The sequence below is a fragment of the Acromyrmex echinatior genome, chromosome 8 (assembly GCF_024713525.1).
Source record: "Acromyrmex echinatior isolate Ae372 chromosome 8, ASM2471352v2, whole genome shotgun sequence".
Classification (NCBI taxonomy): Eukaryota; Metazoa; Arthropoda; class Insecta; order Hymenoptera; family Formicidae; genus Acromyrmex; species Acromyrmex echinatior.
Window position 1 is genome coordinate 8,395,005 of NC_141859.1, and position 20,654 is coordinate 8,415,658.

Consider the following 20,654-nt stretch of genomic DNA (forward strand, 5'->3'; position numbering starts at 1 on the left):
CTCGAGTTGCGCGCATTTTAAACTGCAATACGAACGCACACACAACCGTACGATATTGGCATGCAGCGTAAAACGTAGAAAAATCCTCCCACGAACAGTAATTTACGAATTTGTGGAGTTCGAATTTGCTACGCTCTACTATAGAGTCAAGTGTTTTGCGAGGGAATTTACCGGTGGCATACGAGCCCGATCTGGTGTAATGATCGCCAATGGTCATTGAATCTGCGAGTGAATTTTCCAAGCTACAAATTCGTCGAATTGTAAAATAATTGTTTCATTGTTTTAAACGTGAACCAATGACCTCATTCTAGGAAAGACAGCTATTATTTGAAGAATATTTATAAAATTCTTTTTATTATATAATGCTACACATTTCTTTTTATTATATTATGGTATTGTATAATTAATTTGCATGATTTATTTATTTATTTTTTTTAATATTGTGCAAATATTTTCATTAACTATTAACATATATTTTTGTATACTTCCTTTATATATTATCGAATATTACACATGAATTGTCTTTAAGAGAAATAGTCCGTAAAAATTCATGTGTTTGCACTGAAAGAAAAACTGTTTAGTATTTGTAACTATAATTACATATTGTTACACTGAAAAAAAATATCTTAATTTCAAAGAAATTTTCATTAATCCAAAGAGATAATTTTTTTGAATACAAGCAAAGAAATATTTCTTTGAAATTAAGATTTTTTTCAGTACATAATTATGATTACGACTTTTAGTGTTAGTAATAATAACTGTATGTATAGTTCTATTAATTAATATATTATATATGATTGGCAGCTGAAAATGACCATAATTATATATACCTATATATGATTGGCAACTGACAATGATTATAATTATATTATAATTATAAAAATGATTGAAGTTACCATGAAAAATAATTCAAATAACTATAATTATCATTATATGTATAGTCAATCCTTTTTCATGATATTTACAACCATTTTTATGATTATAATTATAATTATTTGAATTATTTTTGGTAATTTCAATCATTTTTATAATTATAATATAACTATAATTGTCAGTTGTCAATCATATATAGGAAAGATCGGATCATAGGGTACCATGGGTCATTGACTGTTTTGAGAAATCCAGAATGTTTAGGTTTAGGTTGGCATCATACGATTGTGATTTAGTTGCACATACTACATATCTGGATAGCAATGATTAAATTTCGTTATCTTTGCGTATACATGTTATTGTTGAAGAGATTTGTAGTTTTACTTTAATTATTAAATAAATTACTTTTTGGAACTTCATTTATTAAATAAATCAAGTTTTGTAGGTGATCCATAGTACCCTAGTGACTGATCCATGGTATGGGGCACAATGGATCATTTCTAAAAAAATGTGCTTTTATTTTTATTTTAAAAACAATATTTTAAAATCAATATTTACGAAAAATGGTCAATGAATTTTAAAATATACATAATTTCTTAATTATATAAAAAAAAAATTGAGACCAAAAATCTTACATTTTAATGCATTTTTTACTTTTTGAATTTTTGTGACTCATGCTGCTCCGGTCTCCCCTACTGGTTCATAGAACTATACATATAGTTGTTGTTATTATTATTATTATAGTTGTATGTATATTAGTAATAGTTACAGATATCAAACAGTTTTTCTTTTAGTGTTCATATACAACCATATGCTCGGCAGTTAGAAAAAGATACGTGTATGCATTACATAACTGTAAACCTGGTACAGCCTATCTTTCATTACCGAAGTTCTCATTGCACGGTGCAAACGTAGAATTTTCCTGCAAAATTCATGCTGCTAAGTACGTAACCGAGCGCAGGGTTGCGAGCCCCAGCAAGATAAAATTGCTCCCGCGGGGCTGGCAAAAATTTGAGACTATTCTGGGAATGCAATCTCAAAATGTGGAACTAAAAATGCGCCCTCGCAATTTCACACATATTACCGCAAGAATGCCACCACCGTGGAGTGTAGGGCGACGGGGTTGTCGGCGGTCAGGGGAGAACACATGCGTTTTTACATTCCCTCGTCGCTACTAAGCGTAATGCAGCTCGTAAAAAGTCGCGATCTTTTCCTCTTAATACTATGGTTTTGCGCATTTTTTCATTCGCGCGTTATGGCAACGGGGTAGTGTCAGGTGCACGAGTCGTATACTGATGGGCATCACCGATCTTTTCGAATTTCAGATTAAAATTCTTGGTCCAGATACTATGCATAAAGAGGGGAGAGCGTTTGATTGTTGAATAAATCGATATTCGGTTTTATACATAATAGAATACAGCATAAAAATGGAAGTGGATATCGCTTGCTTGGATTTGTGTTGTATGCACAACCATGTTGCGGTAACGTTTTAATGCACTTTCATGCCGCGTTAAAAAAAATCTAGCATTTCGTGCATTTTTGCAAGCCTTGGAAAATTTTTTAGAGCAACACGTAACCTTTTTTTTTAAATCTTAAAGACTGATTTAACGTCTTATTTGTACTTCCAAACTTTAACACTTTAATTTTGACAATGATAACAATTCGTGGAATTTCGTCATCTATTTGTCGTGTAAAAAGAAGACATTTATTTATTGTGCACAGAAGATTATCGAAGAAAAATAACAATGTAAAAGGGAGGCATACAAAGAATTTTAAGTTTAATCACAGGCAAGGCACCGCATTCTTGAAGTTTTCTATTAAGGAATGCTCGTTGTAACGACTTGAAAAGTTTGGGTTCCGGACGCAGTTACGTCTTCAGATATTTTTATTTCCGCCGGAGGGAACCGCGTCTCATCAGCTACGCTGTCTAACAACGAAGACGGGAGAAATATTCCGAATGAACATTTCATCGTTGATATGGCAACATGGTCATGCTGAAGAGTTTGCTACTGCTTAATGACTATTTCTTTTAAATTCGTATCTTCAACAGTTTCTTCTTCAAGTTTAAATATGAATAATAATTATTAACTACTATTATAAAATTAATATATTGAAAGAAAAGATTGGCTGAATATGATATAGCATTTTTAAGATTGGCTGCAGCAGCCAATCTTTTCTTTCAGTGTAGGATTTAATCATACAACATTTAAGATAATTTGTGATCAAGATTTATGTATATAAGAATATCAAAAAGTCCATAAATATTTAAAAATCCTATATTATATAGAAACTATAAAGTATATAGAAAATGCGTTTAGTGCCAAATTTACCAATATTCTCATTTTAAATTGTTTTTTTTAAATTTCAATCTTTATTTGTTTAAATATATTTTTATTATAGCAATTAAACTTATTTGAATTCATAATCCTCTAATACTTTTAATCCTTTTAAAAATCTTTCCGTCTCTCTCCTCACTCTCTCTCAATTAAAAACTGTCGCGCAATCAATTTTTTTATGTAATGTAAATTGGATGAAGGTAAATAATTGCTGTAGTACTTTGCATTTTTATGATAGTTTAACGATTTATATGAGATATTTTTTCTATCTATTTTTGTATCGGAATTGTTAAATTCTAATATAGATACGATGAATACGATAAAACCTGTTAGTGTGAGTGTGCATATATGTGTATACTAAATCGCCGACAGGCAACAATAACGCAATTTCCGTAGATCCACGGAAACGTTTTCGTTGAAATGTTTGAATAGATCACAGCGGTGGTATTTGCGCAGAACAATGATAGAATGAAGTACAATATTGTTGAAAATCTAAATTAATTGTGCTTTTTGCTATTTAGTACCGATATTGTTTATTCAAAATCTGCTAGTTAACGACGTACGTATGTATTGTATGTAAAACTATATTTCCATAATCAATCGTGTATAGTCTATTGTAATTATTGTATTTATTGTATTATAAAACGTATACGTAAGTATACATCTCTGTTATATCTGTATCTATTCTTTGGATGAATAGTAGTATATAATAAATCACGAATAATTTTAGTAGATATCACATTACAATCAGTAATTTTATTATAAAGAGATTTAATAATACTTAATACACTGATTTTATCAATAATTTGAGGAATTATATAAATTTTTACCAATTTACAGAAATATAAATTTTTTACATAAGATAAAGTATTATCTTTCAATAATATTTTGTAAATATTGAAGACAAAATTTATTATCTTGTTATGTATAATTACGTCGATATATTATAATATAATCATATCAGCATTTTAGTTGCAAGGATTGATTATCGAAATATTGGAGAAACTTCGAAAATGGTAATATCAGGATAAATAGTTAACATTTCCATGAAAGACAAGTAGTGTTTCGAGTAGTATCCGAGAGCTGGCAGATCAATTTCGTCCGATGTTACGCAAATTGTCCTAATCCTGGCGACGTCCTCATATTAATCATAGAAGCCATCCTCCTTTATGGGGTGAGCAGCCGTTCCTCCAACCTCGAAATTTGCTTTCTCTCCTTCGGATTCTCGATCCGCCCTTCTGCCTCGAGTTTCGTCCTTCTCCTCTTCCAGTCCATATATTCTCCTTCATCTAGCGAGCCGCATGATATGTTTAACGTTGAATGTAATTTGAAAGATAACCTGTCTGTGCAGCTTGCTTGCCCTTTTGGCGTCTGGAAATTATTATCTTGGAAACTTTCGGATTGGAAGCGTCGTTGCAGTCTATGGATTGCACAAAATACATACGTCTATATATTATTTACACCCAAGATAGCGAAACTTCCGAAGTTTACAGCATAATCCTCGATGTTATTCGCAACGGTTCTCTCTTTTTTCGTTTACGTAATAAAAAAAGTTTTAAAGAAGTTTGTGACACATTTAAATTTCTGCATTGGATCTTCAGAAAATAGCAAATTGATACAATTATCGCTAAGATTTTTGTAAATTGGTATTTTGTATTTTTGATGTAGAGTACTCGGGTCGATATACTCTTAAAATGTAGTTCTACATTGCATTTTACTATCAATCAAAATCGCCTCAATTCAATGCACAATCGCGAAAAACTTCTTACAAATGCATATGCACAATAGCATTTACTTGGATTGTATTATACTATATGCTCTTCTTTCTCTCTCTATACACAAAAGCTGCAACCTGTTCCGTTTGTACTTTCCATTACATTTGCGGTATAAAATTGTATTTAGTAATAACTCGGTGCGAATAATCAAATTTTGCGATATTTAAGTAACTCCATATTGATGCGTTTTAATTGTAAATAATACATCTACGGATTATCGAAGTACAAATCGGCTCTAAATTTAATCTTTCAGTTAAATTATCGGATGGGACGCTACAGTGAAAATATATTTTTGGACAGTACGGTTATAAAATAATTGCATAACGATTGTAATATAGGTTCATATTCAAATGCATACAATTTCTTTAGTCAGCATTCGTGTAGCATTTATATATTTCTATAATATCTTCGAATTTTTCAAAATTGATTATGTTTCAGATTGAGAAAAATTTACACTGAAATATTTAAGCATTAAGATCCGTTTTGATCAAAAATAGGATTATTTCTCTTAATTGATTGCTTCAGAAATCCGTAATTTACATAATTTACGTTTCGACTTAACTTTTTACATCTACGCGTCCGAGGTCGTCTCAAAGCGAACACTAATATTTTATCAAGTTTGGAGCTCGCTGCCAAGGGCAGTATCTACGCAATATCGGTGCCTCGAGGTACGGGATTCTGCCACGCTAGAACGGTCGTATAATCCCTGATGCAGTATACGGTGGCTGCGTTTACAGTCAAGTGCGTCCGCTTACTCACGATCGTATCTATGCTCTAACTTTAGGCGTTACGTTCGCGCAAACCCCTATCACGTCTGTGCTACCCCGGACATCCAATAGCCAAGAGTTCCTAATACGGACCGACCTAACATGGCGACACTTCCGTGAGATTCTCATGGCGATAAGAATTCGGTCAATTTCGGTGCATTTTTGAGAATGATATTATCATCTTTCATGATTTTTCAGTCAAATTCATATTACCCAAAAGAGATTTACTTAAATTGTACGAGTTAAAACGCTTTTTTTTTTAACAAACAAAACAGTCAATATCACGTGAGTTATTAAATATTGCAACTCATTTATTACTACAGAAATCGATAGCGTGACGATCAACAAAACGTCAGAAACGTGGCAATGTTTTACATCAAATAATAATCTGTGAAGAAATAAGAGAAATGATGCATCTCTTTTGCTGTCTTTTTCTTTACGATATCAAATAAGATATAAATGTGGAGATCCAGTAGACCCGAGACAATTATTTTTAATATACTTTAAATTTATAGCGAAGAAGGGTTACAGCAAAGCGAGAATCTCGTTTCGCATCCCTTTCTGTTTCTCGCGTTCTGACTTTTATCGGTTTTTTTTGTTCCCAAAGTATACAAGCGCAACTAGTTACCTCCATCCTTTCCACCGTTTCCTGCAGGCATGCGAATGGAAAAACTGCTTCGTGACAGCGCGGGCAGGCAGTGATTCGTCACTCACCGAGTAGCCTGACACTCGTCCGGTGATTTCAGTTTGGAAATTATTTCGACATTTTACAGTTTGCCGATAGCAGTTCTTTTGTACTTAGTTATTGACCCTTTGTCAAGGAATTTAGGTTTTTTATTAAATGTCCGGAAAAATAACGTTTTTAATTACAATCGAAATAATGCTGGAATAAATTGTTAATATATTCACTTCTCGTTATTATTTTAAATGCGGAAATGAAGAATATAACTACGTTTAATGGCAGTAATTTTTCCAATCTACGAAGCAGTTACGTGAACCATTTTTATGTCATTATTGAGCTGGTTTAACGAACACGTTTTATACGTGATGATATTAAAATGTGATTGTGTTCTTTAATTTGGTAACGAATAAGTAATAAACAATATGATCGTGGACCGGATGAATGAATTTTAAATAATGGCACTTCTCACGGCATTCAATTATAAGATTGAAATTTATTGAAACAAAATATCTTTCAAAATTCATTTATAATGTGAAAATTTATTTCATAAAAATGTAAAAAAACGACGTATATATCCTATATACATTTACTCTTTAAATTCCAAATTATTTCAACATTAAAATAAAAGTTTTTACTTGTAACGTATTATAAATATATGTTAAATCGATTTATATATAAACTTCATTGACAATATAGTTCGTGGAAATCTAATGCGATCTATTATCATGTGATTATTTTCTGAAACGTACATCGAGAATTAATTAAATCATAACAATAAATAAATCGTAATTTGTTGAAGAGCTTTCTTTTCATGCAAAAAACGTCATAAGTCGCATGCATCGCGAATCATAAAATCTATAATCTATTTAGTAAACTGGTTCGAATGAAGTAATTTAATTTTCTTCCGTAGGTATTTATGTATCAGAGCGATAATAAAAACTTTTATTCCAAATGTCATCTCGTTTATTGCATAATGTCATCCGGCGATGCATAATGAAATTCTTTAAGTGTAAACGTCAATCGAGTAGGAATATTAACTCGAAATCTCATTTGTTTACAAACGAAATATAAATCGAATTTTACGTGAGAAATAATGAGATAGATATATACTTTTGATTGTATGGAACGTATTGAACCGTTAATAAAATGCAGACTTTCAGACTTTTCGATATTAATTCATTGTCTTTAGCTTTTGTCTGGCATATTCAATATTTGATATGTGTGAACAAACATGAATATTAAGAGGAAAATTAAATTTATATTACAATCAATAAAAGAATCAGCTTTTTAAGTTATGATTATCAGTTATAGCAATTATGATGAATTACATTTTAAAAAATATAATAGTATTACAAATATCCAAATAGAAATTTTGTTCGATATATTTTTAAAAAAGGATATACATATACAACACATACACAAACATGATACAATACTTTAATAACGTATTCCAAAATTAATTAAAGGCAGATTTATCGCAATAATTATTTTAAACTAATAAAGAATAATTTAATAATGTCGTAGAATTTCTATGTTCAAAAATATATATAAATCAAAGTAAGGTTCCTTGTATCAAAATTAATTAAAAAGACGTGTAAATTAGGACAATTAAAAATCGGCGCTGTAATTGGTGCGCTTAAATAACTAACAGACTTAACATCTAAAAATATATATATTTCAGATTAGTGAATATATATCCATCAAACATTTGATGAATATAAATATATTCACTAATGTGAAATATACATTTTTAAATACCAAGATCTGTTAGTTATTTAGAAAACGCAATTACAACATCGATTCCTAATTGCTCTAATTTACTCATTCTTTAAATTAATTTCTATGTTCAAATCTGTAACCTTACATGCATACCAATATAATTATCCTGTTAATGATAATTATAAAATTCTTATAAAAGTCAAAAGGAAAAAAATATTGAATTATATCTATTAAAATATTGATTATAAAGAATTATTAAATTTATTGTTAAATTTGGAAGAAATTTATCTTTTTATTTTGTGATTGAATAATGAAAATTAATTTATATCTATTTCTAAATATAGATGAAAAGAATGAAATGATTTTAATAAATTAAGGAATTATCTTTCTGAACATTTTTATAGTGAATTAATTTCATGTTTTTTATTTGTATAAATTATAATTCTTGATTTATTCAGATCACACAATCTAATGCATTTTGCGAAAATTTAGAAAAAAATAACAGCTAAATATTAATTTATATATGGATTTTTTCAATAGAATCAACAAGACGAGTCTTTTATCTCTGTTACTTGAATGCTAGGATAAAACTTAGCAAGAAAAATCTTTCGTACAGTAATACGTTATAAATCCTAGAAATATTTCGAAGTATTTTTTATAGAAATATTTCATAACGGCAATGGACTTGTTGACATCGTTATTATCATTCGTGTGCCAATGCTTGAACAAAATCAGACAATGGAACTGTTCAGTATAGGTATATTTCGCGCAAAGTACATTTTATATATCGTTCTCTATTAACAAATACCAATTACATGAGTAACTGACTTTCACGATTAAGTATATTGGCAACGATTTAATAAAATAGATATTTCACACACAGTACATATAAGTTGGAAGTAGCGAGTAAGTTGGGAGTAGCAACCGTAACACTATGAAATGGAATTTATAAATTACTGTTTTATTGTGATAATAGGCGATAATTATTTCTTAATTACCTTTTAGACCAACCACACGTTCAAATAAACTATTTACTTGAACATGTGTTGGTTGGCTTTATGTACCTATATATATATATATAAGATCTATGTATAATATATAACTCACAATGGATTTTGGATTTTATCGCCGAGTTAAATATAATTTATCTTAAATCATTTTTAAATTGAGAATTCGAAGCAATGTATTAGTTGAATAACTTCAAATTGAAGTTAATAATGCAATGCATTAAGCAATAAACGTTATTTTAACATTTATTAACGTTATTTTAAGTTAAGCATGTAATATAAATTCGGCATACGTCGTTGATTTATGATTCAAAATTTGTCCTTTGAAGTTTCTGTAGCTAATTTATAAAAAATATTGCTGATCTCAAGCGTAGTTTATACGATCTTACTTTTCTCGCGTTGTGTGTGTTAACAGTGCTATTCAAAGAATACGATCGTCAGATTCTGATTATTATTAGTATCTGATCGTAATTAATTTTTTCTTCACCAGTGATCATGGCGTGAGTGCTACAAAGGAACAACAATGATAGTACAAGAGAGGAGGAGGAAACCTAGGAGGTATCGAGAAACGGCTGAGCAACCATGGGTAAGTAATTTATTTGTTATTTTGTTTGTTACGTAGAATTAATTATGGTTGATAATTTTTATATGCGCACAATTATTTCTGAAACAATTTTTTTGTTGTAGAAATTACTACGATTTGAATATATTTGTATTTTACAGTTTTTTTTAAGTAAAGTAATAGATCTGTAAAAACAAATTGTGTTGAATACACATAATATGTATAGAAATGTATATTAAATTAAGTTAATAATATTAAAGAGTATAAGAATATTATGCATGAATAAATACAGTATCATACAGATCTGTTAATTAAAAATAGATAATCTGTAATACGTTAGCAACAATATGCAATTCTGGAAAGTAAATTTATATCCATGAAACATTTATCGATGTATTTCATTTTTTTATATGGCAACAGATTTCGATACAGTTGTTTGAAATTTATAAGATAGTAATAAACTTATAAATCATAAGTAAAAAAATGAAATAACAATGAAAAGATATTTGTAAAAAAATTGTTTCCGAACACAATGAAGATACCATTCCTTACATTTTTTGTCAAGTATTCTGTGCGTAAAGTGTTGTGTGTGTGTGTGTGTGTGTGTGTGTGTGTGTGTGTGTGTGTGTGTGTGTGTGTGTGTGTGTGTGTGTAAGTTATATTAAAATGTTAATCAATTACATATTATATTAATACATTTGAAAATGGAACAATTTCCGAGTTGTAAGAATCAGTAACAGGAAGTAAATCGGATATGTGCAAGTGTAATTAGGGAGTGAACACGAATTCTAATATCGATGACTGTTAACAAGGAAACACAGGAAGTTTCTCCTCTGATTTTCATCAGCTTTTAACATGTTGCAATTTAAATCGAAATAAGGGACGTTTTTTTATAGAATTCATATAACTTTTAGGAAGTGAAACACTTAATGAGTTTCTTTCGAAGCGAATATTGTCGAAACTATAATATAATAGATAGAATAAATTTTTTAATAAAAATTGAATAGTTTCAAAAGTATTTTATAATAATAGTATAGCAACAATTTTTTAATAAAAAAGTTTTTTTATAAAAAAAAAAGTACAAATATTTTTTATTTTTTCATTTTTATTATAAAATACTTTTACAATCATTCAACTTTTATTCAAACAATTTTTTTTGTATCTTTTATAGTTTCAATAATATTCGATTCGAAAGAAAACCCTTCCCAGGAGTGTTTCACCTCCTAAAAGTGCTATTTCGGTTTAGACTACAACATATTGAAAATTTATCAAAAGGAAGGGAAAATGTTGTTTCCTTGTGAATTTAATAATTCATAAAAATATTGATATTTTTACATTTCGATTCTAATCTCTTTTTAGAATATCAAAATATCATTGAGATTTTGCATAGTAATTATATCAGTGTTTATATACCGGCAAATTACGATCACGCGATTTTTTTATATGATTCGCGCTCCGTTATTGGTCACGTCGATTTTCCCAATCGGAGCTGACGCACCACAAAGTCATCATGAATAGGAGCCGTCGCACTTAGCTCGACGATCGTAATCTCTCACCTTGCTTTTACTGCCGCAATGAAAAGAATAGCGATCGTTTCTTCGCGCTTCGTCGTCGCTGTCGCCGGTTGGCTGGCTTCGTTACGAAGGGAATTCGCGGAGAGAACGATAGGGCGCGCAAAGCAGGAAGGCCCAGAAGCCCTTCGTGATTTCCTATTAGCACAGATATTGCTTCACGAAGGACGAAAGTAATAATTTATCCGGGCGTGGGCTCGTAGGGTCGCGCTTCCTTTCTCGCCCCTTTCTTGCTGGCTTTCTCTTTCTCTCTTACTCTATTCATCCCTCATACTTGGTCTCTCTCATTCTCTCTTTCTCTTCGCGGTGCTGCTAACCGCCTCTGAGCTTAACCCACCACCACCACCACCACGTCCGCCTGGTTCATTGTAGCGCAAAAATAAGTGAGTGTATGATGCACGAGCGCAAGGGGAATTATATGCCCTGTAAGTGGAAAAGGAAAAAGGGGGGTTGCCACGGGACTGCTCTCCAGGGGAAGTGGGCAGGAGGTTAGCTGAATACTTTACCGCGGCGACGCACATACGACGAAGAACGTGAATTTGCTCGTTTTCCTGATAGTGCTTCTCCTTTCAACATCTCTCATTCAGGTGTCCCTTCCACGTATTTCTTCGTTTTTATTTTCTTGGTTCTCCCTCTAATCCATTCTTTCTTTGCCCATATCTTTCTTTTTTTCCCTTCCCGGTCATGCACCCGTTCGGCCGCGTGCGGACGAAAAAGCTCATGCAGAATGGACGGACGGAGTTAATCCTTCGCGCGCGAAAAGCAAAAGGCGGACCGCCGTCTCTTGAGCTTCACTGGAGCTTTGGCGATTATGCTAGCAAAAAGAGGATTGCTTAGACAGAGCTCCTGCAAACGATTGTTAAATATCTGAACATGAGTATAGTAGGAACAGCGAAATATTTCTGTGTGATAACACGGAAATGTCGACGCTTTGATGACGAATCGTTGATATTATTCAACTGAACTTCTCGCAATTAGTGCATATTATACACTTTATTTGAATTATCTTCCTAAAGGATACAAAATACCGATAGAAAAATTATTATAGTTTATGTTTTCTTAATTTTTAAGTTGCAAAATAATTAAATTTTCTTACACTGACAAAAATTTTTGGTTGAAAATAGACGGAAAATAGATCAGAATTTTCTGGTTTATAAGGATTCTAGTTGAAATAACCGGAATTTTGGTTGATACAATATTTCTGGTAAAATCTACTAACATTCTTATTTTTACCAGAATAATGATATCAATCAGAATTTCTAGTTATCTCAATTAGAATTCTAGTAGACTTAACCAGAAAATTCTGATTCGTTCATTTTCCAAGGGAATTGCTATTTAATTCAACCATTTTTCTCAGTATAAAATTGTTTTGTGCTCTTACTTATTGATTAATTTCGGCTCATGAAATTTAGTTGACATTCATAATTAGACACTAAAATATTAAGAAAGTATTATGAAATTATATATATTTATGATAGAATATAAAGTGGTTTTTTCTCTGTTAGAATTAACAAAAAGTAACTATTCTCACAACTAGATTTATCAGAATTGTGGCTATAATTAATTAATTTGTGTTTGAATTGTCCATATAAACTTTTCCTTATAATTAATAATGACATATATTAAAAGAATGCTTTGAAAAGCATTTTTAAGAAAATTAAAACACATTTAATAATGCAACTTTTACATACAGAAATATAATTACAATAATAAATTATATTTCTGCATGTAATAAAAATTGCATTATTAAATGTGTTTTAATTTTTTAAATGATCGTTTCTTTCCTTCACCTCTAAAAACTAGGTGTTTGTTTGTCAACGTTGCATATATCAAAGGAAACTAGGAAACAATTTCTGTTTGACGAGTGCGCGTTATCTGGAGCGTATTTTTATTATGAAACAGCATGAATTAATTAACATCTTCCTTGGCGATCGATCGATTTGTGCAACGCACACCTTGAAGAACTGCCTCGAATTCATAAGAAAGTTCGACTTGCTAGTTTCGCACGTCTGACAAATTGCGATTTATGCATTTCTTGAAATAACAGGTTGGAAAGGGGTCGTGATAATTATTATTATCTAGTTTGTCAAACGGTTGGGGCAGATGTCGTCGCTTCGTGTCTCGAAGATGCGTCATGGATCTCGCCGGCTGCCTGAAGTGAGTCAAGATGTAAATCCCATTAGCGAACTTGACGCGACTTCCTGGCCCGAGTGCCTCGACGCGACGCGATGTATAGATGCGATACGGATGCGACGACGATGACGACGATGACGACGACGACGACGACAACGACGACGACGACGACGACGACGACGACGACGACGACGACGACGACGACGACGACGACGACGATGAAGAGAACGACTGCGGTAGCAACGGCGAAAGCGACGGTGATGATGACAGCGTTGACAGAATATACAAGGTAACGATACGCTATGCGAAGTCGTTCGCTTCGACGTATGTAGATATGTGAAACAATATTTATGTTATAGTCGGCAATACAGTTTCTGCACGGACTTCTTGTATGAACAATACGCAACGCCAAGATACACCGTAGCCGCGATAGAACGTGCAGAGTTTCGAAATGTTGGTAGGACAACAATATAACTGGATATTTCGGAAATTGAGAGAAATGGAACTGTCTGCGTCCGTGCGTTCATGTAACTTCATTTCTGAATTCCCGTATTTTCGGGATGTATATAGACGGATTAATGAGAGCGATATTTTCGCGGATAAATAGCGGGTTATATTTTCAATGAGATACGAATGATAATCAAAGCAAAGCCATTACTTTCGCTACAAAGTTAAACGCGGTTCGCAAATTAAAGGAGCACTTCGCGGACGCGACGTGAACATCATGGGATTTATTATATCGTTAGAGCGTGAAAGCAGGGAATATTTCTCTCCCGGTACTGCCTAGGGGATGCGTCACCCCTCTGGTCGACACTTCCCGGCCTTTCCCCTTTCATTTTATTACGAACGGACGAACGTGTCGTCGATCCTCCGTAGTTCTAAAATCTGCAAATATATTACAGATAAAAGAAAGGAAAATATAAGGAAGAAATCATTATGCTTTTATCTTTACTTTAAAATTACAATTTGCAGAATATTTTTACTAGAAATTTTGCAGACGTTAAAAATGTCCTTTCCTTGAATAAAAATTTATTTATTTATGTTTATTTATGCTAACAAGATAAAAAATTATAATATAATTTTTATTTTTTATCTTTATAAAAATAGCAATGTGCTTCTAATTATAATTAAAAACGAGACAAACATATATAACAGAATGCGTCTGAAAAGTAGTAGTGTAATATAATATTCGTAATCGATTCTACATTTCCGAAGTGAGCTAAACACGATGTTGGGCGACGAGGGGATGTAATCTTACAACGCTGTAACTCGCTGTGCACGTTACGTCGTCGTATTTCCGTGGCACCGCGATGGATACGCGTACACACGCACATGTAACATACGTGTATCCGGTATGCGCGCGAGAGGCAAATTTGCATGTCAATATCTTCCGAGAGAATAAATCCATACGTATGAGGGAAGAAGAGCTCCTTAAATTGGTAATCGCGGTCTACGAAGCAGCCTTCGCATTTATCCGCGACCGCGTAGCGAAGTTACGCAACAGTGCGACGTCTTTCGGTGATAACGCGGCGCGCAAACATCCGGTAACTCGATACCGGATGTCTCGCGTATGCAGAGATATCCGTCCCGCTGTGTTCTCAATTAATTTGCAAATTTAAATGCACCCGCACGCACCAGCGATTGCGAATTGCAACCGACTGTCTTGAGGAAATTTTGCAGAGGCGCGGAGACGAATTTCTGGCCTTATCCCTTGCGTGTCTCTCTTTGAAACGCTTTGTGTTTCCTCATATATTTAATGAATAAAAAGGTATAGATACGCAAGATTTTCGACACACTAGTAATAACTCTGTTCTAGGAAAATTCACTTGTGTGTATGCGTGTATGTATGTATACGCATATTTAATTAAAATACGTTTGATGATATTAATATCCTGCATATATACGTTATTATAACATGGAGTTATAATTATGAAGTAGATTAATATATTAATTTCAATGTGAGATTAATAATGTATGTTAATATATGAAATTAAGTTAGGATTTAGTAGTCCAATATTCATATATATTTTTTACTTTTTTTCAGGCACACGTAAAACGTGTGTGCTTTACTTAATTGTCTTATAAATTATATAATTAATATTATACATGAAAATACAAATACTTAGTTGCGTGATAGAGTTTCGATATATAAATGTTAAATTCAAGCTAATTCGCTATTCTCTCAGAATGAGTAGGGTTATCACGTGATCGTTAATGTTAACGTAACTCTCTACGATATGCAAAGTTTCTAGCAACTAGATCTGCTACGAGATCAGCTGCGAAAGAACCAGTGGATTGAATGTAGCTCGTAAGCTGAGCCAGCGATGCTAACACGTATCTACGTGGAAATTAGGGCACATGGCTAAAGCCTGTAAAGCGCGCATCTCCCGTCATTTATACATGAAAATTTACGTCTGCATTTTACTCGCAAAGCCATTTGAAATAACGGCTTAAACTAATCAGTTTATTTTTTCAAAAGACCGTCGTTTTTATTAAACTTTTTATTAACATGAAAATATGCGCGATGCTAGCATAGAATGCATTTAAATATTAAAACATCATTTAGACTCGGTTTACGCGTCCACGTTCATACACACTCGGTTTATAATCAATTCCTAATATTTTTGTATATTTTGGATAAAGTATTTATGTATATTTTGTATAAAAAAATATTGCAGAAACATAATTGGTAAATTAATATACATGCACGGAAGAGATTGGCACGTGTTAATCTTTTGCTTACAAAAGCATGCCATTCTACAGTGTCAGTGCACTAAGGTCTATTTGCATAGAGACGTCTAACGTGTCGAGCGTAGCAAGTCGCGAAATTCCTCCAATGCGTCCTCCGTAAATATTCATTAAAAGAGGGAGGTAGTCTACTCCCAAGTCGTTGACGGTAACGTTAAAGAGGATCTCCCGGGAGAAGCTTGCCGTTCTCGTTCCAGTTGCCGGTGTTGCAGAAAAGTGCCGATACCTTATTTCGTCGAGACGGCGAAATAATCTGCTATGCATAGCTCTGCCCTCGCCGCGTGCTGCGGTGGGCCATCCCGTGCCGCACACATCGCCATTATATTTTAACTTCTACACGCCATTTACCAGCGGCCGCACCACCGACGGTGTTACATTCTGTGGCAGCCGGCTTTGGCAACGGTCGTAGCCGGGCAGACAGGCAGTTTCAGGGGTCTCCACAAATCCCCGGCGAGCCTTAGTCGGGAATCGAACGTAGCACGCCGCGGCCTTTTTCACCCCGCACACTCGGCTTTTTGATTAACCTATGCATACTTGAAATCGCCTCGGCGCGATTTCCCGTGCATGAAACTTTAAACGGGCTACAGTCTGAAAAGAAACCGCGCGGCTTTCTTTCGGATGTAACTTCGCCGTCGTCGCTGGCGATTGCTGGCGGAATGGTGGCACGATTGCGAATATCAAATAATTATTTCGCCCTAGGTTCTCTCGAAATAGTAAATTAATTATGAACATGATCTTGAAGTGCATCATGATTTTTTAAATTAAGCGCGATTGATTTAAATTAAATTAAATCACATATAATAATACTAGAAATTGATTATCATGTTTTCTAATTTTTGCTTCCACGCGTAATCCATCAAATGATAAATTTTAAGAAATGTACAGGAAGTTCATTTATCTACGATTTATTTGAGACGATCAGATCGTTAGTTCGCCTAATGAGCATCTCAGAGACGAATTGCGGAGACCGGCTGAGATATTGATGGAGAGCGTTCTTATTCTAAGCGATCGTGAAGCGGACGAGGAACATCAGTGAGGGTAGTAATCGATAAAAGGGCGTCTCCTCGTTAATACTGTTCGAAGCTTAGCTCATTATAAGCTTGCACGTGTTACATGCATAATGGCTACGGAAATTAGCGAAATTAATGGTGCGCCGAGTCCACGAAGTATTAAATAAGTAGATTACTTTAATGGCCGCTATACGGCGGTCGCTTTAAGCTAGGAACAACCTCTTCATACTCTTCTCGAGCGAATTTCCATTGTTGTAAAGAAAGTGGCAGGAGCAGAAATTTTTCGTATATTTAAGTATATCACTACCCGAAGAGAAGAAAATTTTCTGGATTCACACAAAGGAGAGACACTAGGAGTATTTTATTTTATTTCATATATTAAACTGTTTCAAATTAGATATATTCTTAAATAAATTTTATATGTAATCTTTTCTGGAGTATTTGCTCAAAATAGTCAAAACTGGAACTACATAACGATTGTATGCCGTGTCTATACAGAAGAAGATTACGCGCGCGCGCGCGTACACACACACACACCCATCATCATACATACATACATATACACACACACACACACACACACACACACACACACATACATGTATGGAAAATTGCGGAGACGTGATTGCAAGGAAACCCTTTTATCGACGAGCGACGAGAGTTTGCCCATACCTATATAACGGAGGAGATATCTAATAATGCATTAATGAAAGGTCAACCACCGGCATAGCTAGACTTGCGGAAGGACGAAAAGAAATAACGAGCAATAACGGTAGTTCGCGTTCTTCGAATATCCCCAGCGGCTCAGATTCTCCGCACCCACCGTCTCCGCGTGACTATATAAACGTAATGTACTATATAAATACTTCCGCTATAAAAGACGTGAAAGCAGCTCCGCTTTCCGTAGTCTAACGCCATACGTTTCGCAATTATTATCGCGACGTCGATGCCGCAAATATTTTTGCTAATTATCTTGTGTGGCGTAGCCAATAGCGTAGGGCAGGCTGTATACAGGGTGGCTTTCAGAATGTGAATAATGGCTAGAGTTCCCCCCTTCCCCTTTCCCCCTCCCCCCCGACTGTCACCGGAAATAATATGAGAAGACCAGCGGGCGTGCGGCAGCAAGATTGTGTGTGAAGACAAAAAAGAAGAAGGGAAGAAAGAGAAAAAGGGTCTTGGGCGGGAAGCTACGCGGGGACAATTTGCCAAGAATTTCAAGAACGCGACACCTCGATCGGCGCGCGAAATGAAATAAGCCAACGAATATTAATTCAGGAACGCCCGAGAGCAATCGCAGACGTGAACGCTCGATACAGGTTATCGGACCTATCTTCTGAATTCGCGTAAGAAGAGATTTTTCGCTACGAAATCGCGTTCCCGAGACACTGCACCGTTGCACCGTATTCATCGATATGCAGTCACAGTCGTCAAAATATTGCTTAATAATTAATAATAAAATATTTAATAAGTTATTTATTCTTTATCGTATGCCCATATTGAAAGCAAAGTACGTTTTTTTGATATTTGTGAATATAATTACGTGTTATCATAATTATGATTATTATTTGTTAGTGTTAATAATAACTATATGTATAATTATATCAACAATATAAGTATAGTTGGTACTGTAAGTGACTATGTAAATTATAATTTTATTGCCTTAAAAATAGTTGCAATTATTATATTTAATTACGATTTATAAGTTATTTGCAATGCCAACTAAGTACATGTAATTATTATTAGTATTATTACTAACATTATAGCGATAAGAACTATAATTATGGTAACATATTATTATAGTCGTAAACACTTTTCTCCTAGTATAATCTTCGAAGCAAAATGTGTCGTCTAATATAGTATAGTACGCCAAGTTATACATATTCTAACATATAAATTTATTTTCTAAGTATTCACTTACTAAGTTATAATTTTCATTGGCTTAGTATCTTAAAATTATGAAGCAAAAGCAATAACGTAATATCGTGTAACGTGTAACATAATATCACTATTCAGTACCGGAAGACCTTTGTTTCGTGCAGCCACGGGGAACTTTATATCCCATTTCGCTAAATCGTAATGCGCATTCGCTCTCTTCATAGTGCTTTCAGGCAGCGCGAAGATTATTCGTGAGTAGGCAAAATCTTTCACCCCCTCCTCCCCTTCCTGCGAGCGCGTTTTCGCGCAAACGAAATTCGCGTATAAAGCCGATCCGTAGAAAGCGGCACGAAGCTCACTGAACACCCATGGAACTTAATGTACCATATGTGCGCGCGCGCGCGGGTGTGTATGTGTGTGTATGACAGGCACACACGTCCGTGTGTACCTACGGTCGCACGTGTAGCACCTAGTAGTATAACGCGATATGGTCACGCCATCGCCTCTGGGATTCTGCCGGTTTCCCGCATGCAACTTATGATCGTTACTAACGGAACATTATGTAACCCGCGATAAGCGCATAATAGTTCATTCTAATCGTTATTTAAAACGCGCCCCCGTATCGTGCTGGACCTGTTAACTCCTCTGTAATCTTCCTGAAACGTTACTAATTGTATTAAGTCGCCCCCGAGGCGGCTGCAAATAAATTTACGCCTCATTGTAAAAAAAGGCAGATCCTTTTACGAGCCTAGTACGTTCGTATACGAATAGATTTGGAATTACTACGGTCTAATTAATATTAAATACTGTTCCGTATTACGTTAACGAAGGAAGAACGAAAATGAGGTGTCGTGTTAGACGATCGGATCGTTTTCCGAAAGTAGATTTTACATGTTTAAGGCGCATACACGTGGTTCGTTCAAATCGTATGTTTTCCATTCAATTAACACATTATCGAAAATGTATTAACTTTCATGGAAGTTTTTAAGAAGACGAGAACGGTGAAGTCGGTCGTTTAACGCTTTGCTCTGCAAGTTTAAACGTTGCGAACTTTATTCATTGGCGTAAATGATTCCCTTAAATTGCGTTCGCGAGATTTGCAAACAAAAGTGAATCAAGAGGCGAGAAGCTCGTTGAGGTTTATAAACGTCCAGATAGCGAGAAATAGAGAGAGAAGGAGAGAAGAAATGGAGGGAGAGAGATCGAGTTATCAGTAATTTGAATATTTATGGAGCGGCGTGAGTTAAGCGTAGATTTTTTTTTTTTTTATTATACTTTAATAACCAACTCGCAACTCACAAATTTAGTTCATGTCATTTAAACGTTCTTCAGTAGCTTGAAATTGTAGGCGGCACTGTGAAATATTATTTTCAAGTTATCGTTCTGAGTAATCAATGGTAGGTAAATAATTTCAACTCAAGCACTTGCGCAGAATGATGACCATAAAAACAGCATCGGTTATCATCGCTATTTGCAAATATTACTCACACGGGACGTTGCTAAAGTACCGCGAATGGCTATGTGTACTGAAGATAACTTCGCGTTTTTATTCGAGTATTGCATAGGCGAAGAACCAATATAATATTGCAAACGGTTGGG

General features: G+C 34.0%; 2 protein-coding genes across 6 annotated transcripts in view; one reads left to right on the forward strand and one right to left on the reverse strand.

Moving 5' to 3' along the window:
• Positions 1-20,654, reverse strand: part of Ten-a (Teneurin-a transmembrane protein) — a 495,412-nt gene that overhangs the window by 274,224 nt on the left and 200,534 nt on the right. The gene's annotated exons all lie outside the window — the stretch shown is intronic.
• LOC105142938 (potassium/sodium hyperpolarization-activated cyclic nucleotide-gated channel 2) overlaps positions 1-20,654 on the forward strand; it is a 280,821-nt gene that overhangs the window by 38,344 nt on the left and 221,823 nt on the right. For both annotated transcript variants that reach the window (XR_015546030.1, XM_087409054.1), the window contains exon 4: positions 9,647-9,742. The gene's annotated coding sequence lies outside the window, so the exon portion shown is untranslated. The remainder of the gene's footprint in view (positions 1-9,646; positions 9,743-20,654) is intronic.